This window comes from Meriones unguiculatus, chromosome 3 (assembly GCF_030254825.1).
Source record: "Meriones unguiculatus strain TT.TT164.6M chromosome 3, Bangor_MerUng_6.1, whole genome shotgun sequence".
NCBI lineage: Eukaryota > Metazoa > Chordata > Mammalia > Rodentia > Muridae > Meriones > Meriones unguiculatus.
This window is the reverse complement of record NC_083351.1, coordinates 148,985,859-148,996,315: the sequence shown is the minus strand read 5'-3', so window position 1 is coordinate 148,996,315 and position 10,457 is coordinate 148,985,859.

The window sequence follows — 10,457 nt, the reverse complement described above, 5'->3', positions numbered from 1 at the left end:
CTCACTATGCACTCATCTGCAATGTAGTCCCAGACATGCCTGTTTATCTCCTTGCTTTCAGCTTCTATCTCCCTTTTCTTGTATTAAAACCATGGTAGGACATTGCTTATACAAATGTATAAAGTGATATGTGTAAGAACAGATCTGTTGATATGGAGTCATATGTGCCTCTGAAATAAATGCCTACCTGGTATGAATACAAAACAGCGTCCGACTTTTAATAGGCCAGCTGAAGATTCTTTGACTTCAAAGGTGCCTGAGTTGGCCCATGGAGTCTGTCCCTTTCAAAATAGTAGTCAACAAATTTCATAAAGCCTTTAATACTTTATTATACACAGGCTTATGTTAGGTCATTTCCCTCAGCTTTTGGTGAATAACAAGTGTTCAGCCTGCCACAGAAAAGAGGACAGAATGTAAGAGCTGGAGGATGGGGCAAAGTGCTGTGAAAGGCTGTCTTCTGGACATGACCTGGCCACTGCACTCATGAACTTCTCGCACCAGCACAAGACCAGTACAAGATTAAGCCAACAAGAGTAGTTACTATGCCAACAGGCAGCACTAATTAGACTCTGAGTTGTTTTTTATCCAGAAAGAAAGAAAAAAGAAAGAAAGAAAGAAAGAAAGGAAGGAAGGAAGGAAGGAAGGAAGGAAGGAAGAAAGAAAGAAAGAAAGAAAGAAAGAAAGAAAGAAAGAAAGAAAGAAACCAATTAAGTAGAGAATATGAAATGGGAAGGAGGGCACAATTGGAGGTGCTAGGGAGTTTTGGGGTGCATATGATCAAGACACCTTGTTTACATCTAGAAATGTGTTGAAGAATAAAGGAAAGATTCCCTAGTTGAAAAAAAATAAGTGCTCTAAGTACCCTTAAGGTAGCCTAGGCTAAGCTGTAATGTTCAGTTACTAAGATCTATTAAGTGTCTTTTGACAATTCTTCAACTTTATGATAGATTTATTGGGAAATAGTCCATCATAAGTCGAGAAACACTTACACAGAAATCACTACCTATATATAGATTTTTAAGCTGCTATAAATAGTGGTTTATATTTCAAGATACGGATCAAATTCTCAGCATACAGCAGATATCCCATAAACGTTAGTCCATCACACATTCAAGCTTTCCCTTCTAATCGCCCTCCTTTTTGCACACTTGAAAAGATAAGAATCAGCTGATTTAAATGATAATCCGCAGTTCAAGCCTTAAGCATCTGTCCTTTCGGGCCCTGAGAAGCCTCCTCCGGTGCCTAGAAGACAGAGCCCACAGTGTGCAACTCTCCAGCCTTTTGGCTGGCATCCTACAGATGCCCACAGACCTTCTATTCAGAGCACCTGAGAAATGCTGAGCATCAGAGTAGACTACAAATAGCCCATCTTTCATGCACTCAACACTGAATATAATGTCTGTGCTTTAAAAAAAATTTTTTTTAACCCTGGGAAGTCTGCTCTTGACGTCAGTGAATAATTAATTCTTTTTGCCATGTGGAAATTGGTTTAGAAAAATCTATATACCTCCAGATTGGCCTCGTTGTTTCTGTAACTCAGAAATGATACTATGTGTGAAGCACGAGGCAGGGCAGTTGGAGGCCAGGCATTCTTGGATATACAGTTCCGTTTCAAATCTCCTCCCTGGCAGACGCGATGTTTCAAATATCTTGTGAGGATGTAAAGCAAGCCCTGGCCCTACACTAGGGCTTTGATACTATGGTTTCTGTTTAGAAACTTCTTTTCCTTATCCAACTTTAAAGTATTTATTGCAAAAATGTCAATAGAGGCAACAGACTCATCATTTTGCCAAAAGAAAAATTCACCCATGAACCAAACGTATCAAGACATCAGACTCTTGTCTTTTTCAGTGTGTCCACCATCACGCCTCATTTTTGAAATATATGTCGTCATGGAATAAAATATATACCTACCCTGCAGTGCCAAAGCTGTGTGAGCTTTCGGCCTGTACCGCCCCCACCCTCTCTCCAGCTCTCCTCTACAGAGATAGAGAAGTAAACCGTATAAAGTGGGGGTGGGGCTTCTCCACCCAGCCCACCTGCAGGTGGTCCAAATGAACCCCCGAACTCTCCATCAATCATTGCCAACCATTGTCTCTTGCACTCTTGGCTCTTTTCCATACACAAAGGGGGTGGGGAGGAGGGATGTAGGAAAGAAACAGCAGGCCTGGTCCTCACTCTCCAGGGACATTGCCATGGCAACAGGAAGGGGGCAGCTGGGAGTGGGTGGGAAAAGGGCACCAAAACAGGGAGAGGCCAGGGCCTCACCCAGGCTCTTGCTGGCTCCATGAGTACAGGGTACAACTGTCTCCTTTGTCCTTTGTGAATGAAACTATTGACTATACTTTCTAGGGCAATTTCCCAAAAGTATGTCATGAGAAAGATACAAGATGCTAACAGACTAAGCAGTAAATAACAACAACAACAATTAATAACCACCCGAGAAGTAAGGAAAAACAAATAGGCTTTTCTTTCAGATCTCTTACACCCTGGCTGCAGTGTCCCTCTCACTGAGGGTGCTGAGTCTGGTTGCATTCACCTTGAGAAACCAGGGCCCAAGAGACACCCTGTGACAATGCAGCTCTTGGCCAACCATGGTGGCATTCTCACTTACTCAAGCACTTGGGAGGCAGAGGCATGTGTATCTCTAGGAGTTCAAAGCCAGCTTGGTCTACATAGCTCCCAGGACAACCAGAGCTACGTAGTGAGACCCTATACATCTCCAGAATATTCTCAGTTGTGTCACCATCTACCATGTACCCCTTGGTGTTCCTAGGCTAAAAAAATCCATTGCCAGTTGCGGGGTGGGGTGCGGTGTTCCTTGACTTCCTGGTAGGCCTAAGAAATGGTAGGATTGAAGGAAAACAAAAGGTTGAGCCACAGGGCTCCGTAGGTGGAGACACCAAAGAGTGCAAGAAGAAAGAGAATCCAGGAGGACAAAGCATTTTAGGAACTCATCATCCGCCTCTGATACTGAAGTTGCAAGGGGACCACCAAGTGACAGCTGCTGTTATGTCCAAGACTGAAGGCAGCCAACCCCCGACAGAAGGCTCCACATCGGCGCTCCGAACCACCTCTCTGAGATGCCACAGAAAACCCAACCTTTCCTCTCTTCCCTTTCCTCCCAGCCCAGCCCTTCTCAGTGCCTAATGTAAACCCAACAAGTGAAGTCAGGAAGGGCCCTGTGGTTTAGCCTCCCAGATTTCCTCACACTGATGAACAAGGCCCCCAGCTTCCCTGCAGCTTCCCCTAGGTCCCTCCAGTCATCTCTTCTTGATCAATTGTTCCCAGCACTGGTTGCTTGTTCTGATAATCTAGAGGTGTTTGTTTGCTTTTAAATCCCAATGGCCAAGCCTCATGTTACGTAAGTAAGGTCAGAACCGTGGGTGGCGAGACCTCAGTATTTGCGATTCCCACGCAGAATTGGAGCCACCTATTCTTCTGGAAATGGGGTTGCTCCAGAGGCAGATTTCTTGTCACCCTTTACTTTTAGCCAAAAGTGTTCTAACCAGGGTACACATGTTCCTGTTTGGGGGTGACTTTTAATCATTGTGTCTCTTGTTTATGGTCACACAATTTTGTGGACCCAGGCTCCGGGGATCCGGTTCTTTCCAGTTCCTGAGTGTGTGCAGTCTCATCGACAGGTAACTGTATGGTTAACATCTGCACAGCAATGATTTCTAGGAGGCCAACTGCTCATGAGTGCAGTCTCAACAATGCTTGCCAACCCCAGAGTTCTTCTACTAGCTTCAATGGCACCATCTTGGCACAACATAACTCCCAGATGCCTTCCCCCCTCCCCCAGACCTTCCTCTCACAGATTTTTCCTCTCACAGAAAGCCAAATAAATACAGGGCATGAATTCCCCTGCCAGATTAGTCGGCACTCACGAGACTGCAGTGGGCTGCTCCCAGGAATTTCAGGAAATGTCACCTTAGCTAAAACTGACTAATGGAGTCAGCATGAAACAGCTGAGGCCTCCGAACATGAACAACTCACCTTAAAGACCGGCATCAGGATCCTACAGATGAGAGCAAACTGTGCTAAAACATCAATGATCAGCCAGACAGGTGGGGCTGCCCACACCCATTACCCTAGCACCTGGGAAACCAAGGCTTGAGGATTCAGTGTTCAAAGCCATTCTAGGCTGTCTACATAGCAATGCTTCCACTCAAAAAAAAAAAAAAATTCAAATATTAAAAAGTAACTTTAGATTTGGAGTGGATTTAATGCAAAACCAGGACTCTTTAAAGAGAGACAGGACAATTTGAGGTTAAAATATATATATAACATATATATATTAGCACTTCAACTTAGATTGTAATTTATAGAATGAATACATCTTCATTTTTGACATGAAATTGATAGTAGTGCTATATGCATAACTTATAAATAAATATGTGTGATCCATCACTCACAGCTTTGGTCATGAGGGTCCATGATCTTTTAAAGTTTGACTAATAATGAAGTTAATAGTTACATCATCAGACCTCAGGGCATGTAATGCCTGTATCTGAAGGATACGCTCCAGACAAGAGGAGCTTACTGGTCCTTTCTTTCCACCTGTTTTGAGAAGTGGGCAGTCTTTTTTAATTTTTATTTTATTTTTATTAATTACAGTTTATTCACTTTGTATCCCAGCTGTAGCCCCATCCCCCATCCCCTCCCAATCCCTCCCTCCCTCTTCTTCTCCTATGTCCCTCCCCCAGTCCAATGATAGGGGAGGTCTTCCTCACCTTCCATCTGACCCTAGTCTATCAGGTCTCATCAGGACTGGCTGCATTGTCTTCCTCTGTGGACTGGGAAGGCTGCTCCCCCCTCAGGTAGAGGTGACCAAAGAGCCAGCGCATGAGTTCATGTCAGAGACAGCCCCTGTTCTTATTACTGGGGAACCATATTGGACACTGAGCTGCCATGGGCTACATCTGTGCAAGGGTTCTAGGTTATCTCCATGCTTGGTCCTTGTTTGGAGTATCAGTCTCACAAAAGACCCCGTGCCCAGATTTTTTTGGTTCTGTTGCTCAATTTGTAGAGCTCCTGTCCCCTCCAGGTTTTTCTATCTCCCCCTTCTTTCATAAGATTCCCTGCACTCTGCCCAAAGTTTGGCTATAAGTCTCAGCATATATTTTGATACCCTGCTGGATAGAGTCTTTCAGAGGCCCTCAGTGATAGGTGCCTGTCCTGTTCCCTGTTTTCTCCCTCTTCCGATGTCCATCCCATTTGCCTTTCTGAATGAAGACTGAGCATCTTACCCAGGGTCCTCCTTCTTGATTAGCTTTCTTACATGTACAGATTTTGGTATGATTATCCTATATTATATGTCTAATATCCACTTACAAGTGAGTATATACTGTGTATGTCTTTCTGCTTCTGGGATACCTCACTCAGGATGATCTTTTCTAGATCTCATAATTTGCCTGCAAATTTCATGATTTCCTCATTTTTAATTGCTGAGTAGTATTCCATTGTGTGAATGTACCATAATTTCTGTATCCATTCCTCAACTGAGGGACATCTGGGTTGTTTCCAGATTCTGGCTATTACAAATAAAGCTGCTACAAACATGGCTGAGCAAATGCCCTTGTTGTATACTTGAGCACTTTTGGATATATATGAAGAGTTGTATATATGTATCTTGAGGTAGCACTATTCCCAATTGTCTGAGAAGGCACCAGATTGATTTCCAAAGTGGTTGTACAAGTTTACATTCCCATCAGCAATTGAGTAGGGTTCCTCTTTCTCCACAACCTCTCCAGCATGTGTTGTCACTTGAGTTTTTTATCTTGGCCATTCTCATGGGTGTAAGGTGAAATCTCAGGGTTGTTTTGATTTGCATTTCCCTGATGACTAAGGACATTGAGCATTTCTTTAAGTGTTTCTCTGCCATTCAATGTTCCTCTATTGAGAATTCTCTGTTTGGCTCTGTACCCCATTTTTTAATTGGGTTACTCGATTTATTGCTTTTTAACTTCTTAAGTTCTTTATATACTCTGGATATTAGCCCTCTGTCAGATATAGGGTTGGTGAATATCCTTTCCCAGTCTGTAGGCTGTCATTTTGTTCTAAAGACAGTGTCCTTTGCTTCACAGAAGCTTTTCAGTTTCATGAGGTCCCATTTATTGATTTTTGATCTTAGAGCCTGTGCTGTTGGTGTTCTCTTCAGGAAGTTGTCTCCTGTGCCAATGAGTTCAAGGTTCTTCCCCACTCTTTCTTCTAACAGGTTTAGTGTGTCCGTTTTTATGTTGAGGTCTTTGATCTGCTTGGATTTTAGTTTTTGTGCAGGGTGATAAGTATGGATCTATTTTCATTTTTCTACATGTAGACAAACAGTTAGACCAGCCCCGTTTTTTGAAGATGCTAACTTTTTTTCATTGTATGGTTTTGGCATCTTTGTCAAAAATCAGGTGTCCATAAATGTGTAGGTTTATTTCTGGCTCTTCTATTCTACTCCATTGATCCATCAGTCTGTTTCTATGCCAGTACCATGCAGTTTTTATTACTGTTGCACTATAGTACAGCTTGAGATCAGGAATGGAGATGCCTCTAAAAGATATTTTTTGTAGAGGATTGTTTTAGTAATTCTGGGTTTCTTGTTATTCCATATGAAGTTGAGAATTTTTCTTTCAAGGTCTGTAAAGAATTGTATTGGTAATTTGATGGGAATTGCATTGAATCTGTAGATTGCTTTTGGTAAGATGGACATTTTTACTATGTTAATCCTGTCAAGCCATGAGCATGGGAGATCTTTCCATCTTCTGATATCTTCTTATATTTCTTTCTTCAATGACTGAAAGTTTTTTTCATACAGATCTTTGACTTGCTTGGTTAGAGTTACACCAAGGTACTTTATGTCCTTTGTGGCTATTGTGAAGGGTGTTGTTTCCCTAATTTCTTTCTCAGCCCATTTGTCTTTTGTATACAGGAGGGCTACTGATTTTTTTTTTTAGTTGATTTTTTATCCAGCTACTTGGCTGAAGGAGTTTATCAGCTGTAGGAGTTCCCTGGTAGAATTTTTGGGGCCACTCATGTATATTATATCATCTGCGAATAGTGATACTTTGACTTCTTCCTTTCAGAATTGAATCTCCTTGATCTTCTTTAATTGTCTTATTATTGTAGCAAGGACTTCAAGTACTATCTTGAGGAGATATGGAGAGAGTGGGCAGAATTGCCTTGTCCCTGATTTCAGTGGAATTGATTTAAGTTTCTCTCCATTTTGTTTGATGTTGGCTATAGGCTTGCTGTATATATTTCCTTTACTATGTTTAGATATGTGTCTTGTATTTCTGATCTCTCCAGGACTTTAAACATAAATGCATGTTGGATTTTATCAAGTGCTTTTCAGCATCTAAGGAGATTATCATGTGGTCTTTTTCTTTCAGTTTGTTTATATGGTGGATTACATTGATGGATTTCCATATATTGAACCACCCCTGCATACCTGGGATGAAACCTACTTGGTCATAGTGGATGATATCTTTGATATGTTCTTGGATTAGGTTTGCTAGTATTTTATTGAGTATTTTTGCATCAATGTTCATAAGAGAGACTGGCCTGAAATTCTCTTTCTTTGTTGGGTCTATGTGAGGTTTAGTTATCAAGATGACTGTGGCTTCATAGAATGAGTTTGGTAATGTCCCTTTTGTTTCTATTTTATGGAATAGTTTGAAGAGTATTGGTGTTAGCTCTTCTTTGAAGGTCTAGTAGAATTCTGCGCTGAAACCATTTGGCTCTGAGCTTTTTTTGGAAGGGAGACTTTTGATGACAACTTTTATTTCCTTAGGGGATATAGGACTATTTAATTGATTTACCTGTTCTTGATTCAGCTTTGGCAAGTGGAATCGGTCAAGAAAATTATCTATTTCATTTAGATTTTCAAATTTTGTAGCATATAGGCTTTTGAAGTAAGACCTAATGATTGTTTGGATTTCCTCAGTATCTGTTGTTATGTCCCCCTTTTCATTTCCGATTTTGTTTATTGGGATGATGTCTCTCTGCCTTTTAGTTAGTTTGGCTAAGGGGCTAAGGGTTTGTCTATCTTGTTGATTTTCTCAAAGAACCAGTTCTTGGTTTCATTGATTCTTTGAATTGTTTTATTTGTTTCTAATTTATTGATGTCATCTCTGAATTTGATTATTTTCAGTAGTCTACTTCTTTTGGGTATGTCTGCTTCTTCTTTTCCTAGGGCTTTCAGATGCACCTTTAAGTTGCTTGTATGAGATGTTTCAAATTTTTTCTTGAAGGCACTTAGTACTATCAGTTTTCCTCTTAGCACTGCTTTCATTGTGTCCCATAAGTTTGGGTATGTTGTTCCTTCATTTTCATTGAATTCTAGGAAGTCTTTGATTTCTTTCTTTATTTCTCACCTGACCCAGCTGTCATTGAGTTGTTCAGTTTCCATGTGCTTGTAGGCTTTTTGCTATTTCTGTTGTTGTTCAGGTCCAGCTTTATTCCATGGTGGTCAGATAGGATACAAGGGATTATTTCAATCTTCTTGTACCTGTTGAGGCTTGTTTTGTGATCAACTATATGGTCTATATAGTTGGAGAAGGTTCCATGAGGTGCTGAGAAGAAGGTCAATTTTTTTGTGTTTGGGTGAAAGGTTCTGTATATGTCTGTTAGGTCCATTTGATTCATGACCTCTGTCAGAGTCATTGTTTTTTTGTTTAATTTCTGTTTTGTTGACCTGTCCTTTGTTGAGAGTGGGGTGTTTAAGTCTCCCACTATTAATATGTGAGGATCTATGTGTGGTTTCAGTTTTATTAATGTTTCTTTTATAAATGTGGGTGCTCTTGTATTTGGGGCAGAACTGTGGTGTCTTCTTGGTGTAGTTTTCCTTTGATGAGTATGAAATGACCTTCCCCATTTCTTTTGATTGATTTTGGTTGAAAATCTATTTTATGAGATACTAGAATGGCTACTCCTGCTTGCTTCTTGGGTCCATTTGCTTGGAAAATCATCTTCCAGGCCTTCTAAAGTTGATTATACTGCAATGAATGCACTGAAAACCATGGACTTCCATGTTATAAATGAGTGGATTTTCTACCACATAAATGATTTCTCAATAAAGGTCTTTGTCACTAAACCAGAAGATGAAGACCTGACCATTTCCTGTGAGCCTCCTCACTGGGATTATCTTCCGCTGGCCACACAGTACTTGTCATAATTACTCTTTTTGTGGTTCTGTTGTTGTTGTTGTTGTTGTTGTTGTTGTTGAGACAGGGTGTCTCTGTGTAGCCTCGGCTGTCCTGGACCTACTTTGTAGACCAGGCTGGCCTCGAACTTGTGGAAATCAGCTTGCCTCTGCCTCTGCCTCCCCAAGTGCTGGGATCACAGGCATGTGCCACTGTGCCCAGCACCATAATTACTCTTAAGTATGAAGGTCCAAAGGCATTTGTTACTAGGTCCTCATGAGGGACCACAAACGTCATCTTCTGAAGCTGACACCCCAGTTCACAGCAGGAAAAGGAGTTGTGAGAAGAGGAATCCTGGTCCCTTCCTTACCCCTCACCTCCCTATAGTGCCTATAACCCCAGGGAGGCTATCAGTTTACAACCAAAGCAAGCACATTTTTCAAGGAAACCCACTACTTCAGACTTTCCACAGCAGCGTCTGTACTGGTTTGTCTTCATCAGTTTGACATGAACTAGAGACAACAGGAAAGAGAGAACCTCAGAGGGAATGTCTATGTGGCATTTTATTGACTAATAAAACCACTGTAAGTGATTCCGTCCATGGGCAGATGGGCCTGGTCTGTATAGGAAAGTAAGCTGAGCAAGCCATGGAGAGCAAAGCAGTAAGCAGCATGGTGGTCTCAGATTCATTTCCTGCTCCTGCCCTGGCTTCCCTTGTGTAACCAGAAACAAACCCTTTCATCCCCAGGTTTCTTTTAGTCATGATGTTTCTAAAGCAGCTGAGACATACTCAACCTCCGTGCTGAGTTATAACCACAGACATGGAAGACTACACAGAACTGAGGTTTAACTTCATCTGAATCAAGCTCCTTTGGGGTCTTCCCCATCTTCCCCAAGGGTGTTTCACCCTTTCTTAGTCTCTTGCCTTCTAGAAATCTCTTCAGAACATTTGAAGTTGCTGTTTGGGGTGACAAAAACTAAATCTGTTATTTACTGTTTTCTTCCAATTCTTTATAATTAAAAAAAAAAAAATGCTTGTCCCTCCAAGCTTTGAGAATACATATGATTTTTTTTCCCCTCAATTCATTACCCCATCAGGTCAATGAATGGCTTTCCCCAGTATGTCTGATGAAATGAGCGTTTGAATCTCTGACCAGTTAGAGCCCTTGTTTCTCTTTACACGCTAAAACTAAAATTGTGATGTCCTTGAGGGAATGTGCTTTTGGGTGACTTTGGAAATGATGTACAAAAAAACAAAAGGAAGCATAGTACCATTTACAGGTGTCAAAATGGGCTACGTGACATTCTCCAATTCAAGAGGTT